Source organism: Trachinotus anak, unplaced genomic scaffold (genome assembly GCF_046630095.1).
Source record: "Trachinotus anak isolate AG129_WGS33_773 ecotype Australia unplaced genomic scaffold, CSIRO_AGI_Tana_v1 ptg000010l, whole genome shotgun sequence".
NCBI lineage: Eukaryota > Metazoa > Chordata > Actinopteri > Carangiformes > Carangidae > Trachinotus > Trachinotus anak.
This window is the reverse complement of record NW_027273861.1, coordinates 22,355,891-22,376,498: the sequence shown is the minus strand read 5'-3', so window position 1 is coordinate 22,376,498 and position 20,608 is coordinate 22,355,891. Positions and strand designations below refer to the sequence as shown.

Below are 20,608 nucleotides of genomic sequence, written 5' to 3'. Positions count from 1 at the left end.
CTGTGTGTGCAGATGTGCACAGATGACATAACAGAACTTGTAAATGCATGCGTGTTGAGCATTTCGTGAATGTGTATGGATCAAGTGTGTGTGTGTGTTTGTCCCAGACACCTTTCTGTCCATGGAAGGAAGTCCATGCTGGGCAGGATTGTGACACTAATGAGGAAACAGGCCAGTGGGACGACAGCAACTTCCTCACACACACTGACACAGAAAAACACACTCTACCCCAGGTGTTTAGACCCCTTCTGCCCTGCCCCCACCTCCTTACAGGCCCTTTTTCTACAACATTTCATCCATCTTTCTCTGGGGACAAATGAGTTCCTTTGGCGTGACAGGGAGACAAAGAGCAGACAGGGCCTGACCTGCGTCACAAACCCCAGCATGAAAACACTGTCATTACTCCATTCACAACTCATCCATGACTTTGCTGGCTGGTTTCACGGATTGGTTCTGCCTCTTTCAGTTTAAGACTACTCTAAATGGAAATCAGTCTTTCTGATTCAGCGTAATGTTAAACAGACTTGGACAAAACAAAGTCCAAGCATGTTTGCCAAATTTTTGAAACTGTCTTACACAGTTATCAGATTACAGTTCACTTCTATTGATTAAAGTCTCAAACTAGAGAAACTATAAACATTTTAAAGTGAAGACTTGATCAGAGGCTCTAATAATTTACAGCTTGTCCACATAATGCTCAGTGGCTTCTTAATGAAAATGCTAGTATGCAATTTTACCTAACCCACTGTAAATACCCAGTGAGCACAGACAGATTTTTTGCATCACATTAACACAACTTGATACACCAGGTTTGCCAGTTTGCTAAAACTGTAGCTGTCCCATTGTCGTCGCTTCAGGGTTGGAACAGTTAGTCTGTTAGTTGGTCCGCCACTTTGGTCCAGTGTAAATATCTCTAGCACTGCTAGCATTATTGTAGAATCTTATTTTTGTTAATTAGGTTATTAGGTTATTATTATTATTCCATAGCATAGAAAAAGATATTTTTAAACCTAAAATCTTTTGAGATTGACAGGTGTTTTGTTTGTTTAGGGGTCTCACCCTTACCAGGGGAAATCCACTGGTGTAATATTTAAGTTTTACTTCCTTTTTGCAATGAAATAGTTGTACAGGGTTTCATCAGGGTAGTGAAACCACTATTCCTGATTTTGTATTATTTTATTGGTTGTTTGTTGTAGTTCATTTTTATGGTCAAACCTTAGTTAATACATCCTCCATCTCAGTTTCAGGATAAACAGAAAAATCTATTAAGCCATTTATAAGGTGTGGATGTTAACATCCTGGTGCATTGAGTCTACTCAAATATCCACTATTTAGAGAGCAATTTACCTGCCAGATGAGATAATAAATATTTAGATGAGACATCAACAGTATAATTATATGCATGGAGGAGACACTGAAAACAGTTTACTTAGATGAACTGTGACTCATTTGAAGTCAGACCTATAGTTCAAATTAGCACATACTGTACAGTACAAAATGTGCATGATATGTTGACTGAGCACACACTAACAGTGACTTTTTCATACCTGTGTAAACACTTCATAGCCACAGTTTAAACAGCTGAAGTGCTTAGTGGTATATCTTGTGTTGGGTTGTGCAAGGTGTTCTGCAGGTCACACAGAAACTGCTTTTGTACAGTGTATCGACAGAGAAATCAGTGGAGAGAGAAGAGTCTGTTCTGTGCGATTGCAGATAAGATTGTTTACCTTCAGTCTCTCTCTCTGAGAAAAAGACAGACTTCCAGTGTTTGCTCTTCACTGACATGTGTACATTGTTCCCATGGACCAGTTCTTAATGTCGGGCTGTGTGTGTATGTGTCTCTAGATCGTCAGTAACACTCTAATGATCTCCACTAAGCCGCTTGCTTTTGACTGTCTCTAGTCTGTTCAGTGTTTACTGTTTGTTTGGGGGTGTGTGTCTGTGTGTGTGTGTGTGTGTAAAAGGTGATATAATGGCATAATGAGGCCATCAGCCTGATCAAACAATTCTCTGTGTTTGTTCATTTTTTCCCTCCCTGATTAAAGTTGTGAACTAGCACAATAAAGCACTTAACATTTTCTACAGTTCATGTATTTCAGTAGGCAGATCTATTAACCCAGCAGAGACACTGTGGAATGACCTGAACGGAGCTGTTCATGCCAGACATCCTAACAATATGGCTGAGCTGAAGCAGTTCTGTAGGAAGAATAAACACTGTGCAGATCTGATCCACAGCCACCAGAAGCATCAGTTTGAGTTTATTGCTGCCAAAGGAGGTTGTGACCAGTTATTAAATCCAAAGGTTCACCAGCACTTCAAACGTTTAATGGGTGTGTTCAATGAAGACACACATGATTATAATTGTTTGTGTGCTGTTAGCTTAAGCACATTGCGTAACATTGTGTGTTTAAGACCAGACCACATTTTATGAACAGTTAATGCAGAAAACCTGTTAATGCCAACAGGTTCATATATTTCTACTATTCTGGATGAGTATCATGACAACATCATAGCTTCCCTTTTTCAGCATCACACTATTTTGTTGATTCTGTAGTGATGATCAAAGAGTAGAAAAAAGTATTCACATTAAAGGGTCGGTTCACCAGAATGGTAAAAACATGTTTTTCTCTGTGTATCTAGTCATGTAGAGAGTTTTATTTATCTGGAACATGGCATTAATAAAATAATATTTAATTTAAATTATTTGAAAAAAGACATTGCACACGACAACTGGAAATGGACTTTGTGGTGAGATAGTTTTGCAAAAAGAATGATCTTTCACTGTCAACTTTAAAGTCAACATGGATGAGAAGCCCTGTGAAATGCTCAGAAAATGGAAATATGATCATTCATATATGATAAGTGGGCAAACGTCACCTGCTGAGGAAGGTCATGTAATTCGACTGAAAGCTACAGAACAGCTGAATAGACCTTGTGGTGTGATTCATTTGCCAACAGCTGCATGTTTTTTGTAAAATAACTGTCTGGATTATTGTGGTTAACAGTTTTCTGTGGAACTAACTGGTACTGAAGAGAAAGGAAACTTTTGAAAACAACTTCTGTGTAATCTGGACATTTTTGGTTTTTGGTTAGGAAAAATGGATTTGCCTTTTTTTTTTTTTTTTTTTTTTTTTAACACAAAAGTTTTCATTAATGTTAATACCCCAACAGAAGTTGTAATAATTTCAGATGCACACACCAAAACTATCTGAATGCATAGACCATTGGAGGAAAGTGAAAATACATGTTTTCTTTTCTTTGTTCCCTTTTCTAAACAGCGGCTTGTTATCATTTAATTAAGAAGTAGGTGTCAGTTTTGCCTGTTTCTGTATGCTGAACACTGCAGCTCATTCAGGAAGGGCACAGTGTCAAGCTCATTACATGGAGCGCAGTTGTTTCAGGGGTTCTTGACCAGGGGTCATGTATTATCCGCTTCAGCTCTCCATTGAGCACTCATCTCTCATTCTCACACTCTTGCTATAATGTGTGTTTATATTCTAATGGACACACTTTTTTATGGTTTTCCCTCATAGAGGATTGATTCAGGACAATGATCCACTCATAGCTGTGTCCTCAGATAACTCATCTGTGCACTGTGGCAGAGTGCTGACAAGAGCAGGACTAATTGGACTGCAGCAGATTGAAGCTACGCTGCATGTGAACAGTGAGCGTCAGTACATTTTTTGACTTGTAAGAGCCAAAACGCAGTTTATTTTATTTTAGGTCTGAATAATGGATCACTCTTGGCTCCAAAAGAATCTGGTGCAGGCTAGATGCCTTTATTACTTTCAATATGGCTCATAGTCTTTTCTGTACACGATTCTGACCAAATGCAGAACAGTCAACAACTGGTGCCAAAAAGATAAAATATCTAAAGATTTAGCATAGTCACTAATCTCCATTTATCAGAGATTGATTTTATGCTTTAAGACTCAAGACTTAATATGACTAAAGGGCCTTACTATGGTTGACAGTTGCATTAATGCTGTTGCCGTTTTCCTTGTTTTTATTTTTATGACAAATTCAGGTGAATTGCAGATATTTAGGGGATAAAACTACACTATTTAGATTTTAAAAGAGCACAAAAATGAATAATGTAGGGGTTTAATAATGCCTGGTTACAGAGTTTGTTGTAGTTTATTCTGTACTGTAAAAGTGAGTACTGCTTCCTGAAAACTATGGTTGTGTAATCTTCAGTTAATAAAACTGAGGCTCATTTTCTGTCTGTGCCGAAAGAACATTTTATCCCTCTGCCACAGGCTCCCAATTGACCTTGAGATAAAGGCAGGAAGCTGTCATGCCAAACCGGAGTGTGGTACATTCCCAAACAGTGCTTGGTTTATTTTTTAATAACTAAAGATTTCCATTACACTAAATTGTAATGAATGTTCTTTTTTAAGTTTTGGCCTCTCCCATAAATCTGCTTTTGACTAATCCTGGAAGGTGGTTGGCCTGCAACAGATCATGACTTCATGTCTGTGACAGAAACTTGTTTGTCAGACCACTTTCATTTATTCCTCTTTTTGTTATTTTTGTTATTATCTTCACTTTGGACAGAGCTGCAGCATGGTAGAACAGGTCTTGATTTATTGTTCAAGTGTGAAAGTTTATTCCTTAGGTTGACAGTTATGAAAGTAATAAATTGCTATTTTTTGGTTAAACTGTTTTGGTAGACCTCCTTTGGCCCTGCAGCCTATGACGTTTGTTCCTCAGAGGCAAATGGCTGACATTGCGTGAGATGCTTATGAAGCTGCAAAAGACAGCAGGATGATGTTGAAAGTTGGTTTGACCACTTTTGTGAATTGACATGGTTTGACACAGATCACACCAGTGCTGGCGCACGGTTTCCTGCCAGTACTCTGCATTGGTTTCATTTAACCATGACCATGATCATTTACAGTTTGCCACGTCGTATGCAAGGAATTCAACTGACAGTAAATTGTTTGTAGATAACCACAATCACAGAGGTCAACCATCAACATGTATTGTTTAATAACTGGTTTCTTCGAAACTAAAGACATTTTGATCTGTATTTTCATGTTTGCCTAAATTTATTTATATTTCTTTCATTTGCAATTGACACGTGTATATATAGCATGTGTCTGTATATATTGAGTGGTGTTGTAGTTACTCCCCCAAAGCTGTGAGTGGATGCATCTTTGGTATGACCATGTACCAAAAGGACAGATGCTACTTGACTCCCAACCTTATTTAAGGACACAAAAGAATAAAAATGAATTACAAGATAAACATTACAATGATCACTTTCTAACCTTATCCAGTAGGTCTTTTAACCCAAACCATCATCTTTTCCTCAGCTTAACTTTTCTTTTGCTTTGTACCTAAACTTAATGAAACCTTGACTATAGCAGTGGTTTTGGAATGTGCTGACTAACATTGTCATCCTGCTGGTCAAGACAAGACCAGGGGACAGTTCTGTGGGTTGTTCTGGGAGACAATAACAATGACCTGTTTTGTCACTTAGTTAGGAGGACTTGTTGTTTTTTGGTTGATGACTTGACTGATAGAATGTATGCGCAGTGGACTGTGGCACATGCCTGAGAGAGAAAGGGAGATGACGAGAGCGTTGGCTGCTTTGGCTTTATCTCCATTCATTGTAATCTTTCCAGGCAGCCACACTGCATGTCCAAACATTATTATCATCATCTCCACCATGTGTCACACGGAGAAATACCTTGGAAACATAACCCCAGTTCAGAAGAAGAGCGGGAACCAGGGCTCAGGGTTTAACCACAGCAGTCGTCACAGTGTCCTCTCTCTTTCTCTGTCAGTGTTGACTATTCCCTGCCAGTAACACTGATTCGCTACTTGGAATTGTAGTGTGTATACAATCCTGGCTACTTTGACAAATGCACGTCCCACTGTGTGTTCACGTCCACAAGTGTGTGTATGTTTGCCGACCCCTTTTTTTTCCCTAAACAGCACCTTGCATCATCAGCTGTAGTCGACCTGTGTATGTACTGTATGTAAGTGAGACCTGCCATCTGTGTGTGTGTGTGTGTGTGTGTGTGTGTGTGTGTGTGTGTGTGTACACTTCACTACAGATGTGGGTAGCTGTATGTTTGCTCTCAGAGAGGAGGTGAGGAATATCACGGCCCTCCTCTAAACCGCCTGCTATCCCGCTCAGCTCAGATCTAACCGTTGTTTATATAATCTGACTCTTGGAGACAAGGTGACGTCATCAATAATATTTTCTACCGGAGCTTGTGTATCATACAGGCCACAGTAAGCGTTTGTCTGCGAATGCGTAACAGTGTAAAGTCACTGCAATATCAGTCGTGTTACTCAGAACGTAGGCCCTATCACCAGTCTGTCAGTGGAGATAAAAAGGCTTGTTTCTGTTTGTTGTGGAGACGAGACTGGAGTGAAAACTCAGGTTTCTTTCCACACAAAGATGAAGTGAGCTGAGGGGTAGTGGTCACGGCTCTACAGCGCATCAGTTTAACTCGTTCCCACATGCTTTTAATTGAATCCCACCGTCTCTGTCCTTTTTGTCTCCCATACTTTCCCTCTGTGCGCGTGAAGGCATTGAAAAAATATTTTCCAAGCTTTTTATTTCAGTGGAAGAAAAGGTGAATTAACCAAAGCTGGTGAAGCTGTGGCTGAGCTGAAACCCTGAGAAATGTCTCCGGTTATTGGAAATTATAAAAGCAGTTTCAATGTCCAGCTTTATTCTCACTATACAATACAGGATTGCAAAATGAAATGCAGTTGCAGCCCCCTCCATGCTATAAACACAGTTATACATAAATGTGTGCACAGAGTTGGAGTGAGGATGTGTTTAGGCTAGTTTAGCATAAAGACTGGAGACAGAGCTAAAACTGTACAGCTGTCTAAAACTCCATATGGATTGGATTAAAATTACAGGGGAAGAGGGAGGTGAGGAATACATTATTCATTGTTTTCCTCAGTAACTCAACTTGTTGTTCTGGATGGTGTTATAACCATTGGGAAATTACAGGATGTGGTCTGTATTAGGAGAAGACAATCTGCTGGGCCAGCCAAAAGACAACATAAGACAAGACAACATTCACTGATAGTTAGTTTACACTCGTACACAATAGATTATTGAGTATCAAGTAATTGAGTATCAACATAGTTGCTGATTCATTTTCCATCACTCAGTAAAATGTTGATAAAACGTCAGCACTGGAGGCAGACAGGGGAGAGCTACAAAAGGAAAGTGGGAGACCCATCCAAAAATGATCGTGCCCTGCATCTTAAACAGAGCTTCATCTGTTTGGTGGAAGGCAAAACACAGATAAATGGCTTCCCGCCAAAACAAAAAAAACCCTAAAAACAATCAAATGTGTGTGTCTGCAGCTCCATCTAGATGCAAAATAAAAAAAAATCAATTTTTGCTATATCAGGTTAATCCAGTTGGATTAAAGTGTATAGATACATTATGTGTATAGCCACATTGCTCATTTACTCATTCCAGACAGTCATTTATCTTCATCAGCTTCCTTCATTCCGACATTTCAGCCCTGATACTCACATGAAAGGGTTACACAAGTGTCTTAAAAATGATGCTCTCCTCTGCCCTATGCTCTTTTTCCAGGAATTTAGTTCTTTGTCTTTTCTGTGTAGTTGGTGATTGATGAGTTGGCTGCTGCTCAGAGCCTCAGAGAAAGAGAGAGAGAGAGAGAGAGAGGTAGAGAGGGATGTGTATGCCTATTTGTACACTGGAAATTTGTTACATAAGAGCTTAGCTTACTGCCACATGGTTATGGAAACACACTTATATGTCAATGCCATTGCTATACTGTCTTGGTCCTTTGAACCTCTCTGTTGCTCTTATTAGTTGTGTCGCCAATAAGCTCATGGTACCAAATGTGTGACCAAAGTCTCTCCTTGTGCATTTGTGATGTTGTGACATTAGCCTGATGTTACATAAGATCAACCCCCGGATGGGGTTGCACCAGTGATTTGTAAATCCATAACTAGTTTTGCGTTTCAAGTCATTCCTCATACTACAGCCTGGTTTCATTCTAGTAATTTACTAAATCAACTTGCACCAATGGAAATTAAGAAATGTCTTTGCTAGGACTAATGTGTAATTTGGTTGCTAGGAAACATCTGTAGCACAATACAATCAAGAGCAATCAGTATAAACATGAAGTTATGTAGCATCACAAGCTGTTACATAACTTCCAAAAACCCTCATAAAAAAACTTAACAGGGAGTCTTTGAATTGCAAATGTTTGAAAGAAACTTATCACAGTCAACACTTACATAGTTAGTGATGGTAATGAAGTTTAGAATGAGTGGGGAAAATACAGTAATGCTAACCTAACCAGCATTAGCCTCATTGTTATTGTCGAAAGGTTTTGAAATGAAGGTGCATTGTTTTTATTGGGAAATTTAATTTAAAATCTTCCCAGTTTTACATCACTATTAAACACTTTTTTGATCCTTTACTCGACAGTAATTTGTGTGGTGTAAACCATTTTTATATTGGTCTCAACATCCAACATGGAAAGAAACATGAGCCGTCAGATGTTCAGCCAGGTTTTAAACAGCCCAAGACAGAGTTAGACAAACTTATGATAAAAAAATTACCTAAACTTACCAACTTGTAATAAACTGAAATTTTCCTTTAAAACATACAGTATCTCCATTTCTGCCTACATTATGTTGCATGTTGGTACAAACAGGGTTGTATTTGTGTGTGTCAACCATTTCGTCTCAGATAATATATATAGGACGGTGCCAGCTGATTGCCATGCCTTGTCCAGTATTAGGTCACATTTCTCCATCCCCCTGCCCCCCTTAACTCTGGAGTGTCAGTCTGGTGTCCTGCGAGGGTAAAAGAGGGTTTGAGGTTTCCACTTAGAGTGACTGACGTTCCAGACTAAGTGGCACAGCTGTCTGATATAGTGGTGTGGGGACAACAAGAATGAATTTATTTCCAAAAAGTGACCTAAAGTAATGTCTTACACGTGTAGTGAGAAGAAACATTTGCTTCTATTGTGGTAGTGGTGAGCTCATGTTTTAATAGAAGGTGATCCCGGTGTTGAAATGGTGCCAGAAACGACAGACATGGCCCCTGCCTTACAAGTGTCCAGTATCATAAACAAGCTGCAGTGCCAAGTATTTACCCTACTCAAAGCTCTCTATACCCACTGGCACGGACACCCATGGCTCGCAGCCAAGGGAGATCCAAAGCTGAGTTTTGGGAAAAGACCCACTTGTTTGAGTGGAGGTGTGTGTGTGTATGTGTGTGTGTGTGTGTAAACCCTGGTGGTTATGATATCAGGTATTTTGCTTTAAATGTGATTCTGCTTGCTGGTTCCTTATCAGTTCACTACTTACTCAGATGATAATAATACAGACAGAGGCTCCAGTCAGTGGAACATAAATATGCAACTTCAATTGGAAATATGAATAATCTCATTCTCAATTATGATGATGCAGCTCATTTGAAATGAGAAAACATGTTTCCAACCTTTTTCCAATATTGTCTTGGCCCTGAGAGGCAGGTCTGTTGTGTTTTCCGGGTTGCAAACAGACCTTCCAACAGTATATCTGTGTCTTCTCAGTAAGACTGGTTGGACTGAGCTCAAGGCCAACAAGAAACATAAAGACCAGAAAAGTCAGTGCAGGCTGAGGCTTTTATACAAACCAGATCTCAGAACAGCTGTTAATTAAATCCAACTTCCTGCCTTCGTTTATGCCTGAACTGCAAGCCAATGAAATAAGCTACATGTTAGGAGGAAACTGCACTAAATGAATGGCACATAGAGCTGAAACCTTCCCTTTAAACTGTTTTGATTAGGCTGTCATTGTTAGGTTGTTGCAAATGCTTAATTGTGATTGATTTGTTAGCTGCTTGGCAAAAAGAAATTACATTCTCGCTACAGGTATACGTTTTCCAGTAGAGTTCCATTTCTCTCACCCTTGTGAAAGCAAACCAAGATTTGGACTGTTCGTCACTCCGTCTGTGGTCATCCACTGCTCCAGCCAATTATGTCATCCTCACTTGTACCACCATGTAAGTCATGATGTCATTCAAACTCTGCAAATCAATCCATCCACATGTGGTATCGAGAGCAAACAGTCTGAGTCTACGGCCTTCACTGAGCAGAAGCGTTCAGTAAGTTTGAGATTGGGATTCTAGATTCTTTATCTTATTGTAGTTGTATTTTGTAATTATGTATAGGTAGTTTAAGTTTTTGCTTCTTTGTTCATCTTGACCCTGTTTTTCTAAATTAATCAATTAATCTACCAATTGTTTTCTGGGTAATCAAGTAATTACCTCATCAACAAAAAAAAAAGGGGAAAATGCTCATAAGAATGTGCAGGGTCTATATTTCTCATGTTTCGCTCAAGAGTGTAAAAGCTAAAGATATTGGTAATACAATATTAAAAAAGAGGGGAAAAAAATATCAAAATGGTTATGTCTCAACATTGCAGATTCTTATTTTTGCTTGAAAATTGTTATTTGGGTTATTGAATGGTTGTTCAGTTATCAAACTTGTTGCTTGTGTGGGGCGACCCGATAGCTGAGTGGATAGGGCACGTAACTCATGAGCTGATGCTCTTAGCAGTCGAGTTGCCGGTTTGACTCCCAACAGGCCCGACTCTTTCCTGCATGTCATTCCCCCTCTCCCTGCCACGTTCCAGTCACTCTGTACTATCCTATCTGATAAAGGCAAAAATGCCCAAAAAAAGATTTAAAAAATACAAACTTATTGCTTGTGTGTTTTAGTTTGTAGGCACACGATTGATAAGCATATATACTTAAATGCCACAACACATAAACCACTTCACACAAACTCAGTCACTTCCCCTTTTCAGGAAAAGAGAATGGCTCTTCGTAGAAAGAGGTTTAACTGATTTCAGTTTGGTATCCTTCTTCCCTTTTCACATGTATAAACTATAAACACGTTTACACTTCTTGCTAAAGGGACCTATTTTCCCTTGAACCAGTTAATGTTTCAAAGGTCTGCACCAAAGTAATATTTCACTCTCTGTGAGTAAATATACAGAAAATTTCCAAAGATATGTCAATCTGTCACTCGGCTTTGTCTCAATTGAAGGCCAAGTAAATGAATAACATCTGGTTTTGTGCTATTTCAGCTTGACATCACTCCACTCCAGTTGTTGTTTTTTGACTTTTATTTTAATGCTATCCAATTCCATGCCGGGTTTTAGCTGCGGCCTGCCACAGAGCAAGAGCAGGTTCAGAAAGCTGGAAGCATGCACTCTGCAAGTATTTGAATTATGCCATTGACGTCAGCACAGTCATAAAGTAGACTGCTGCCCTTCCCCTGAAGTATTCCCTTGCCAGAAGGCCTGTTCAGCTCAGCACAGATGGATTCAAATGCTCTCTGCTTCACAGACAGGCCCTTTTGTTTGGGTATTTGGGAAGCATTTGAACTCCCTCTGCCAAAAAACACCACCACCACCACCAATACAACCGTGCCCTCTTTGTGGAGCAGGACAGAAAGCAGCTTTTTCATCAACGATGAAATAGCCCACTTCAATTAAAATCCTCCTGTTTATTATCAACAGGAAACAAAACAGCCCAATCATGGTTTGGTTATCATTACTCTGTGGAAACGTGGCAGATTTTTTGGCAGAGTTAGGATCCAGATCCAGATCCATCTTTGTTTTTACTGAAACTGCTGTTAGGCCATGAATGCCACATGCCTATTTAGTTGTTACTTGGGGGGACTTGTATTTAATCTTGATTCAATCAGGAAGTTTCATTTAGCCAATATGGACAAACACAATCAATCTTGTTCTGCATGCTCACCAGTGCCAATAGTCTTCATTGGCTCAATTTGATTTTTGCATGTGGTCTGGGCTGCACACATAAACATACACACATGTATGCAAATAATCTGACTCAGACTGACACACACACACACACACACACACACACACACACACACAAACCATGCTTACCCGTCATAAGGAGGCCCTCGTTTGAGGTCATCTGAGGTTTGTCTCAGCTGGTCTTCATATGTGACTGAAGACACTGATCCTTCATTGCACGCAAACCCCTTCATCATAGAACCCCTCTGGTGACTTTCCTCACCCCGCTCATCAAGTCTGCTCCATCCCAACCTGGACTCGTCTGGCGTGGCAACGTATCAAGGCCTGCACACTAAATATGGTCAAGATAATGTTAATAAGACAGTCATGTTTTTCTTGACAACAGTTCAACGACAGCTGGAAAAGCGTTGGGACCAAAATGATTTCTTGCTTGGCCTGGATGTAATGTTATTCAGACATCAAAGCCAAAAAACAGAAGAGGCATGACACATGAACCGGGCCTGTCTAGTTACACATCAGCCCACTGAGGTTGTTTACTTCCTCATTATTTGAAATAAGACATGTAAAAGTGATCTGGACCCTGGTTTAGAAGGCTCATGGGAGCTGCCACACCTTCCATATTTTCTGGGTGTAAAATAACTGAAGTAGAACAGCACTTAACAGCTTTAAAGAGGATTTGTCTCATTTATAACAACACCATGTGGACCATGTGTGCTTAACTCAAATTTCTTTCAAATTAACAGAAAATGTAATGGTATTACCGCGAAGATTGACAAATCTCTATATACATTAGGGACCTAGTTTGATCACAGAAAGCCCCTCCTCATTAATAGTTCCTTGTGCAAAACATTAAAACTGTTCTGTGTTTCTAAGGGGCTGTCTTGTGGCGTGAATGCATGAGAATAAAGCTTTTGTTCTATCTCACAAACCAGCACTCAAATTCCAAAAATTACATTATTCATACAGGTCATTGCAGGTCCAGTTTACTTCCTCTGATAAACTAAGAACTCATCTTCTAATGAAGCCTCTTGTGTCACCATATTACTGCAAAATCATATCCCATGTATCCACTCTAAATATCCTTTAACCCTCTGGTTGTTTGTAGGTCTTGCTTTTTAAAGAGCATGTCACTCCACTACTCATCAACCTACACTGGCTACCCTTGACCCCGCGAATCAAATTCAAGTCACTAACACTTGCTTTCAGAGTGACTTCTGGGTCTGCACCCATCTACTTGAACTCAATCATCCAGCCTTATGCTCCTTCTCCGCCATTGCGTTCCTCCAAGGAATGTCGTCTGGCATTGTCATCCCTGCACACAAGGCAATCTCATTCAAGATTGTTCTCATCTGTGGTTCCCTGATGGTGGAACGAGCTACGAAGTTCTATCTCGCTTTTCAAGAATCTCTTGAAAACTCATCTCTTCCGAGAATACATCCTTTCCTAAAAACCTGACTAGCACTTTCTGATGCACTTCCTTATACATCTCCCAGCACTTATTAAATAGACGTAGTACCTAAAACTTACACGAAAGTTTCCCGCTGCACTGTAGCTTTACTATTGTCCTTCACTTGTAAGTTGCTTTGGATAAAAGCATCTGCCAAATGAGCAAATGTAAATGTAAATAAACAGTTAGACATTTTTGGAAACATTCTTGTTTGCTTCATTGCTGAGTGTTAGATGAGAAGAATGATATCATTCTCACATCTATACAATGAATATGAAGCTACAGCCAGCAGCTGGTTAGCTTAGCTTAGCATGAAGACTGGAAACAGGTGAACAGGAAACAACTAGTCTGTCTGAGAGTAACAAAATCCACCTATTAGCACCTTTTTAGTTCACTGATCAACATGTTTTATCTTTTCTTTTTATGTACTTCATTCTGCCTGTCTCTAGTCTTTATGCTAAGCTAACCGGCTGCTGGATGCACTGTAGCTTTGTACAAATATGAGAGTGGTATCGATCTTTTGTCTAACTTAGCATGAAAACAAATAAGCATACTTCCCAACATTTCTATTCACGCACCTTACATGTAAAGGTTCAGTTCACCCACATGACTAAACATGGTGAACACATTTTCTCACTTACCTCTAGTGGTACCTAACTCTGCAGATAGTTTTGGCTTTATTTGCCAAGATTTACAGATATCCTTCTCTGAGATTAGTTGCAGCACTTCATTACAATGGAGGTGAAAGGAACTCAAAGCATTAAAAACATCAATGTAAATAAATTAACAGCAACATTACATTTCTTACTCAAGATAATCCCAAGATAATAATAAAGACTGTTTCTTTAGTAAAGGGCAGTTGACAGTGTGACCACTGCAAACTGAATTACATTTACATCTGTTGCATTGGAGAGGCTTCAGAAATCTAAGAAATGGCTAAACTTAACTAAATGAAAACCAAATGTATCTTCATGGCTTGATACCACTTTTCTTTTGATAGTTTGGGTAAACCAACCATTATGGTCACCTTGGAAGGAGCAGCACATGGGGCTAAATGCCTAAAATGTATATGCAGGAAAGTTAGAAAGTCACATAAATCACTATGTTTTAAATTAAAAGTTTGATTCAGTCTGTGATCAATCTTTTTCCTCTGACTTCATAGAAGCTGAGCTGGATCCAGCAGCAGCAGCTGCATGCTGGCCCATTCTGATCATGCAAAAAGTTTTCCTGATGATTGTAGAAATCTCTCATCGTCCCTGACATCAGATCTGCCGCTGCACAGACAGAAATCCTCTGTAACAGTAACTCTAGACTCTGCTTTGAAAACTAAAGAAAAAGCAGCATCAACAATGACAGAAGTTTGGCTAACTGGGGTTTGTGGCTCCTCTGATCCATGCTTATCAACCCGAGGGGCAAATGCCAGTCAGCGTGACAACGAGGCCTATTCAGTCCAGTCAGTACTGTTGCTCCCAATGAGGGAGTTCACCTCAGGTAACATAGACAAAGCCTGGTCTGTTGCTGTGTGTTTGTGTGTTACATGTTTGTGTGTGTACACGTTTGAGGGTATAGAAGCTTGAGAGTAATAGAGCGAGAGGGAGTGAAATGGGAGAAAAAGAATATGTGAGAGCTTGAGAAGGAAGGAGCCAAAACAGATGGAGAGCATGGGGGAGAGTGCACCTCAAGGACGATACCATGTCACACTCACAGGTCCTCTGAGCAGACTTGCTGATAGGACAGACAAACAGCCTCACTGACGTCTGAGCGTTTTATCAGAGGGAGCGAGAAACAAAACTTTTCAGATTTTCACACCAAAACATAACGGGCAGACAGATAGGAGAGAATATAGTATGTAAGACTCGGAGGCAGACCCCACAGGTCTCGGTGAACCTTGTGATGTCAGAGTGTCTCTGAGCTCAGCCGCTCCTCACAGTCACCTCCCACATGTGTAAATCTCTCTGTATCTCCCCATGTGTGAATAACTCGCATGTGTGTATCATTTTTGTGTGTGTGCAAGAGGCATCAACGGAACAAGAAGTGGGTATGTTTTTTGTCCAGTTAAGCAATTTCAAACTAAATAAGTAGATGATGGAGAGGCTCAGTTTCTTCTGTAACTAAACACATCATTATGGATGACATTTCAGTCTATGCTAACTTACAGGAAGTTGTTTGAAAGAATCACAGTCACACACAGTTTTCCAAGAAATTTTACAAAGAAATCAAATTGTTCAATTTAACTATCAAAACTTAATTAATGGCTTAAATTATTTTTCAAGCAGAAATGAAAAAAAATAACTGGCTTAGTTTTCAGTTGTTGGTATTTGCTTATTGTTAGGACAGAAATTCACACATTTCTGACTAAACAGATAATCTGTTTATTGCCAAAATACAGATGTCATCAGTCAAAGTCCTACTTTTTGCACAAAAATTAATAGATTAAAAATATTAAGATTCTGTCCAGATTGAATTAATGGAGGACCAATAAGTGTTCCAAAATATTTTTAATTTATTTTATATTTTAATAATATTATTTGGGGAAGAATTTATTACTATTTGATTTCAATCCTTCACTCCAGGCAGGATTGAAATCACTGAGCACATGAAATGATATGGTGTTCTTACAACAATATGTATCATCTCACCAGGAAGACATAGCAACTAAAATAAAATTCTCACAGCCTCAAAGCCTCCAGTTTTCTCATCCCACTTTGATTTAGACAGTTTGATTAACACAATGAAAGCTTTTTTCTGCTGTTACTTCAATGATGCCGTGAGGTGTCTGGTGTTTCTGTGAGACCCTTGGGAGTCTTTGTATGCTCCTCGGATTTATAGCTTTCCGTGCTGCTTTCCCACTGAGTTCTATAGTGTATAATGTTTTTATGTGTGTGTAATGGGGAGGACAGGGAACACTGTGTCCAAGGAGAGAGGGGGAGAAGAGCAAAGAAGACTCATAAGGGGGTCTAACACACATGCGCACACACATACACACACGGTGGTTACATGTGACCCATTCAAAGCATTTTGCAAGATGTTTTGGAGTCAGAACTTTTTTTTTTCAGTTTAAGTGCAAGCAGAAGAGCCACAAGTCAGGCCGGCAGTGACATGAATGTAAAGCTGCAGACTCACCTGCAAACAGCCTAGCAAACATTCCTCTCTGTGTGCCAATAAAAATATCACAATTTCAATTCATCTCCACTTTTAGATTTGATTTTCAAAATTTATTTAACCTTCATTTTTAGGAATAGTTCTATATTCTGGGAAGTTTGCTTATTAGCTTTCTTGTTGAGAGTTAGATGAAGAGTGACACTACTCTAGAGCTCCTCTAAACCGTCCTCCTTAAACAACTTGGATATAACAAGTTAATGAGTGAGCGTTAGTTAAGCTAATCACCTCCTGGCTTGTTCTTCTTATCTAACTCTTGGCAAGAATGCAAATTTTCCAAAAGGATTCCTTTGAATATTCCTTGAACCAGATACCAGATCATAACCAGATCAGGAGACCAGGCCAAAATCTGTGAAATTTACAGCATCACTATAAATGCTAAAAGAGTGAACAAAATTTATATTAAATGTAGCATCTTATTACATTACTTATATATATATATATATATATATATATATATATATATGTGATTTTACTTTATATTTATTATTTTTAACCTTCAAATTTTTAGTCTTTATTGAACCCCCTCCATCACATGCCACTCTGTATTTAACTGCACATATTGTACTGTATGAGAATGTGACAAATTTTTGTATTTGCCTCAGAGTTTCCAGTAGTCCCAATTTAGATATCAGCTTGCTTCATTTAAGTTCCTCCTGCAAACTGTTTAAAGTGGCTGGAGCAGAAACATGAAAGCTTTTATCTCGCGTGTGCAATAGGGACAGATGTGCAAACTTGTAGTTCTGACACAACAAGCATAAAAAACATGTACTCGAAGCAGTTCTGCTTCGGCCTCATTACCACATAAAAAACACAACAGAATTCCAGTTAGCATCCAGTGTGTCACAGTGCTGCTTCTGGAGGGGTCACCACATGAAAAAGAGACCAGTATGTTTTACAGACACTGGTTCCCGGAGCAATAAATTCACCCCTAATAGCTCTGCTGCAGATTCATAAGTGCTGAATGATATGTAAATCCTCCATTGTAACAGAATGTCCACTCATTATGTCTTTCCCTTCTGTTTATAATTCACAACCGCGGGGTAACAAAACCCTGATACCATCTATTGAGACATTATTTGTGTTCTGCCTCCGTGTAAATCGGATTAATGATCTTTAACAGAACACAGACTCATGATGTAATTTTATTACTTCTCAGAACCTGCCATACAGAAATGTTTCAATCAACAAACTCCACAGCACCACATAACATCCTCGTAAAACCACAAACTCCACCAAAACCCCTCTTCCCTCTATTCATAATGACTGCAAGTGATTGATTTTGCAACGTTGTGCATGTGAAGTCATAATTCAGCTTGTGAGAAGTGGAAGTGAAGCACCAGAGCAGCCCACTGGCTCCCCACATCATCTCTGCTCTTTGTTGGGAAGCGTTGTGTAACAGCACAGAGGGTTTCTGATCAACTCATCTCTGTTTCTTGTAAAGCAGGAGATGCCGCTAGAGAAAAGCTCCCCCCCCCCCCCCCTCTCTCTCATTCAGGAACCTGGCACTGCTGCCATTCAGCCCACGTCAAAGTTTGGTTTCTCTTTATGTGTGTGTGGTCTGTTTACGCTGGTTCGCTGGAAATGTGGCACAGCACCCTTTAAATCCTGGATGTTAAAATGATGAATGCTATGCCAATAAATTGAAAGCATAAATTAGTACTAGAGGAAAAAGAGACATTGTCCACTGCTGACCTGTGTGTGCGTGTGTGTGTTTGTGTCTGTGTCGGTGCTTGCGGGTCATCTCCGCCGATGATTTAACTACCACGCTGCCATATAGATTTTGGCTGCTGATAATACACTGCAGCCCTCCTGCTCTGTTGCATCTACCATCACATCACAGGCAGGAAACTGACTCTATCCCCATGAGAGGATGACAGATGCAGCTGTCTCACTCACTCACGCACACACACTCACAGTCAAACATACACATCGTCAGCTCCTCTGCTCTGATGTCCTGCGGGCTCACTTGTCCTTAAACAACCTGAAAGCACCAGTTGCCTCGTGCCGTATATGTATAAAGCTACGGGTGTGTGTGCACCTGCTGAAAAGAAGTTGTTGTCTATAAAATCCTCTTCCAATAAATCGACAGATTTTTGAGAGGAGAAATGAATAAATGAATTGTAACTTTTATTCCACTACAAAATACAAGAAAAATGACACAAGCGCCCACAAAAAATTACAAGTCTTTAGTTAATCTTTAATCTTATTATAGAACAGTATTATAGCATAAAAAGTATGGTATTAGTAGTAGTTGTACGATAACAGAAATATAGTTAAAGGTTAAAAAAAAATTTTTTCATTGTCTATACACACAGATACAGCAAACAATGTAAGGAATAAAACTATTATGGTCTGTTAACTTGTAAAGAGGTTTTATCCCAACGTGTTTTTGAGCCTTTTTTTATTGAAAGCCTGTACATGCCATTGTAAACCACCCAAAATTTTTATGGGCTACAGATGTGAATGACAATTTGTGTGATACCATTAAAGTCTAAATGCACCTGAACAGAAACAGAAAGATACATGCTACTTTGACTTGAACGGAGAGACAAAAGGAGACGGAAAAACACTGAATCATAGGCTTGTGACGATGTCATATATCACGACATTTGGACTGGACTGCTCATTGTTGATTTACTGTATTTTTTTATCTCATTCCCTGTAGTTTTATGTGTTCCTGACATTCTATCCACCCTTGTCCTTAACCTGCATTTTCTCATATTTAATGTTGTGACTGTGCTGATACATTTGAGTTTACCGACCAGTCCACACATTTTTCATTTGTAAACCTTGATTACTGAAGGTCTTCAGTCAACAGGTTTCCCTGGCGTGCTCACAATGTGTCTGTTCTGCTGTTTGGTCTGGAAGCGCTATCTTTGCCATTGTAGGAAACACTGTATCTTTGTATGCCGGTGAAGCTTACTGAACTGAACTGAACTGAACAGAACTGAATATTGAACTGAAAGACAGAGGGAGCTGACCTCATATCCCTCCTAATCCTCCCTGCCTCTGCAGCCCGTTGGCTCTTTGTTTGTGTGTGTGTGTGTGTGTGTGTGGATTGTAATGTGTATCATCAGTGTCAGACCACTGTAGGTCTGAGCGCTGATCAGAAAGGTCCTTGTGCCCGGGTGGAGGCGGTGGAAATCCCCTCTTACATCGTGGTGTTAGTGTACTGTATGTGTGTGTGTGTGTGTGTGTGTGTGTGTGTGTGTGCAGGCGTGCATGTGTGGTAGTAGATGTTTGGCTTTTGAATGCTGTTTCCTGTGGTCCATATGAGATCATGATAGTACACAGTGCAAGCTGCTGTAGCTACAGTAATTGATTTAGTAAGTGGTATGCAACATGCCTCTTCTCTTTAAACAAGTGAAAATACGAAAGCTTGTACTTGTTTAGTTTGTCAATAGAATTTCGGAATACCTTTTTTATGTGCAGTAAAAGTAAAAAAAACCTTCTGGAATATAAGGATATAAGTGTAATTTCTTAGTTTCTGTCAATCTTTCCAGGCATTTCTATTGTTTCAATAAATAGTACAACTCGTCTATATCAAGTATTTCCCTTTAGCTTTGCTGGTATTTGCCAATTATTTTATTCTCGGAACAAACTGACTGACCTGTTACCTTTTGCTCTTAGTGTTTCATTGTTGAATGAACAGAACAGATCCACTTTCGTTACCTGTTCTGCGTAATAGGAGGAACAGAGGAGCCAGTTCATATCTTTTATTGACTTAGGTATGTGGTGCTGAAACACTGGACACAGTCGCAGAAAGGAAAGCACAGACACTGATCGACCCAAATATTAATGCAAAGTTTATTATTGACCAAAAGGGGAAAAGGCTCACACAAAGTTCCCGACAATACAGAGTCAGGCTAAACTTTTTATAGAACAAGAACAAGGAACAAAGAAATGAACAAAGTTTACAACCAAGAGTTAAACTTATACATGTCTACTACTTACCTATATGTCCTAAGACACAAGAACCCTAAAGTTACATGTAGACTCAAACCAGGCAGAGCTCTTGACAGCTCTCAGGACAACGTTGGGTTTCTTCAACATATACAAGAGCACATTCACTTCAAATAATACAAACAATATCATAAGAGAAACTCATGACTGAATGAGTGGTCAATTAAGATTTTACTTCCGCATATTGTTGACAAATATGATAAACCAACCGTTTAATCTTAAATGACTTTC

At 39.5% G+C, this 20,608-nt stretch overlaps 1 protein-coding gene and 1 long non-coding RNA gene across 5 annotated transcripts in view; one reads left to right on the top strand and one right to left on the bottom strand.

Annotated features, from left to right (window-relative positions):
* LOC139626051 (uncharacterized) overlaps positions 1-13,281 on the bottom strand; it is a 28,398-nt gene extending 15,117 nt beyond the window's left edge. Inside the window, exon 1 of the long non-coding RNA XR_011692091.1 lies at positions 11,935-13,281. This is a non-coding gene — a long non-coding RNA (uncharacterized lncRNA). The remainder of the gene's footprint in view (positions 1-11,934) is intronic.
* pde4ba (phosphodiesterase 4B, cAMP-specific a) overlaps positions 1-20,608 on the top strand; it is a 179,138-nt gene that overhangs the window by 133,650 nt on the left and 24,880 nt on the right. The gene's annotated exons all lie outside the window — the stretch shown is intronic.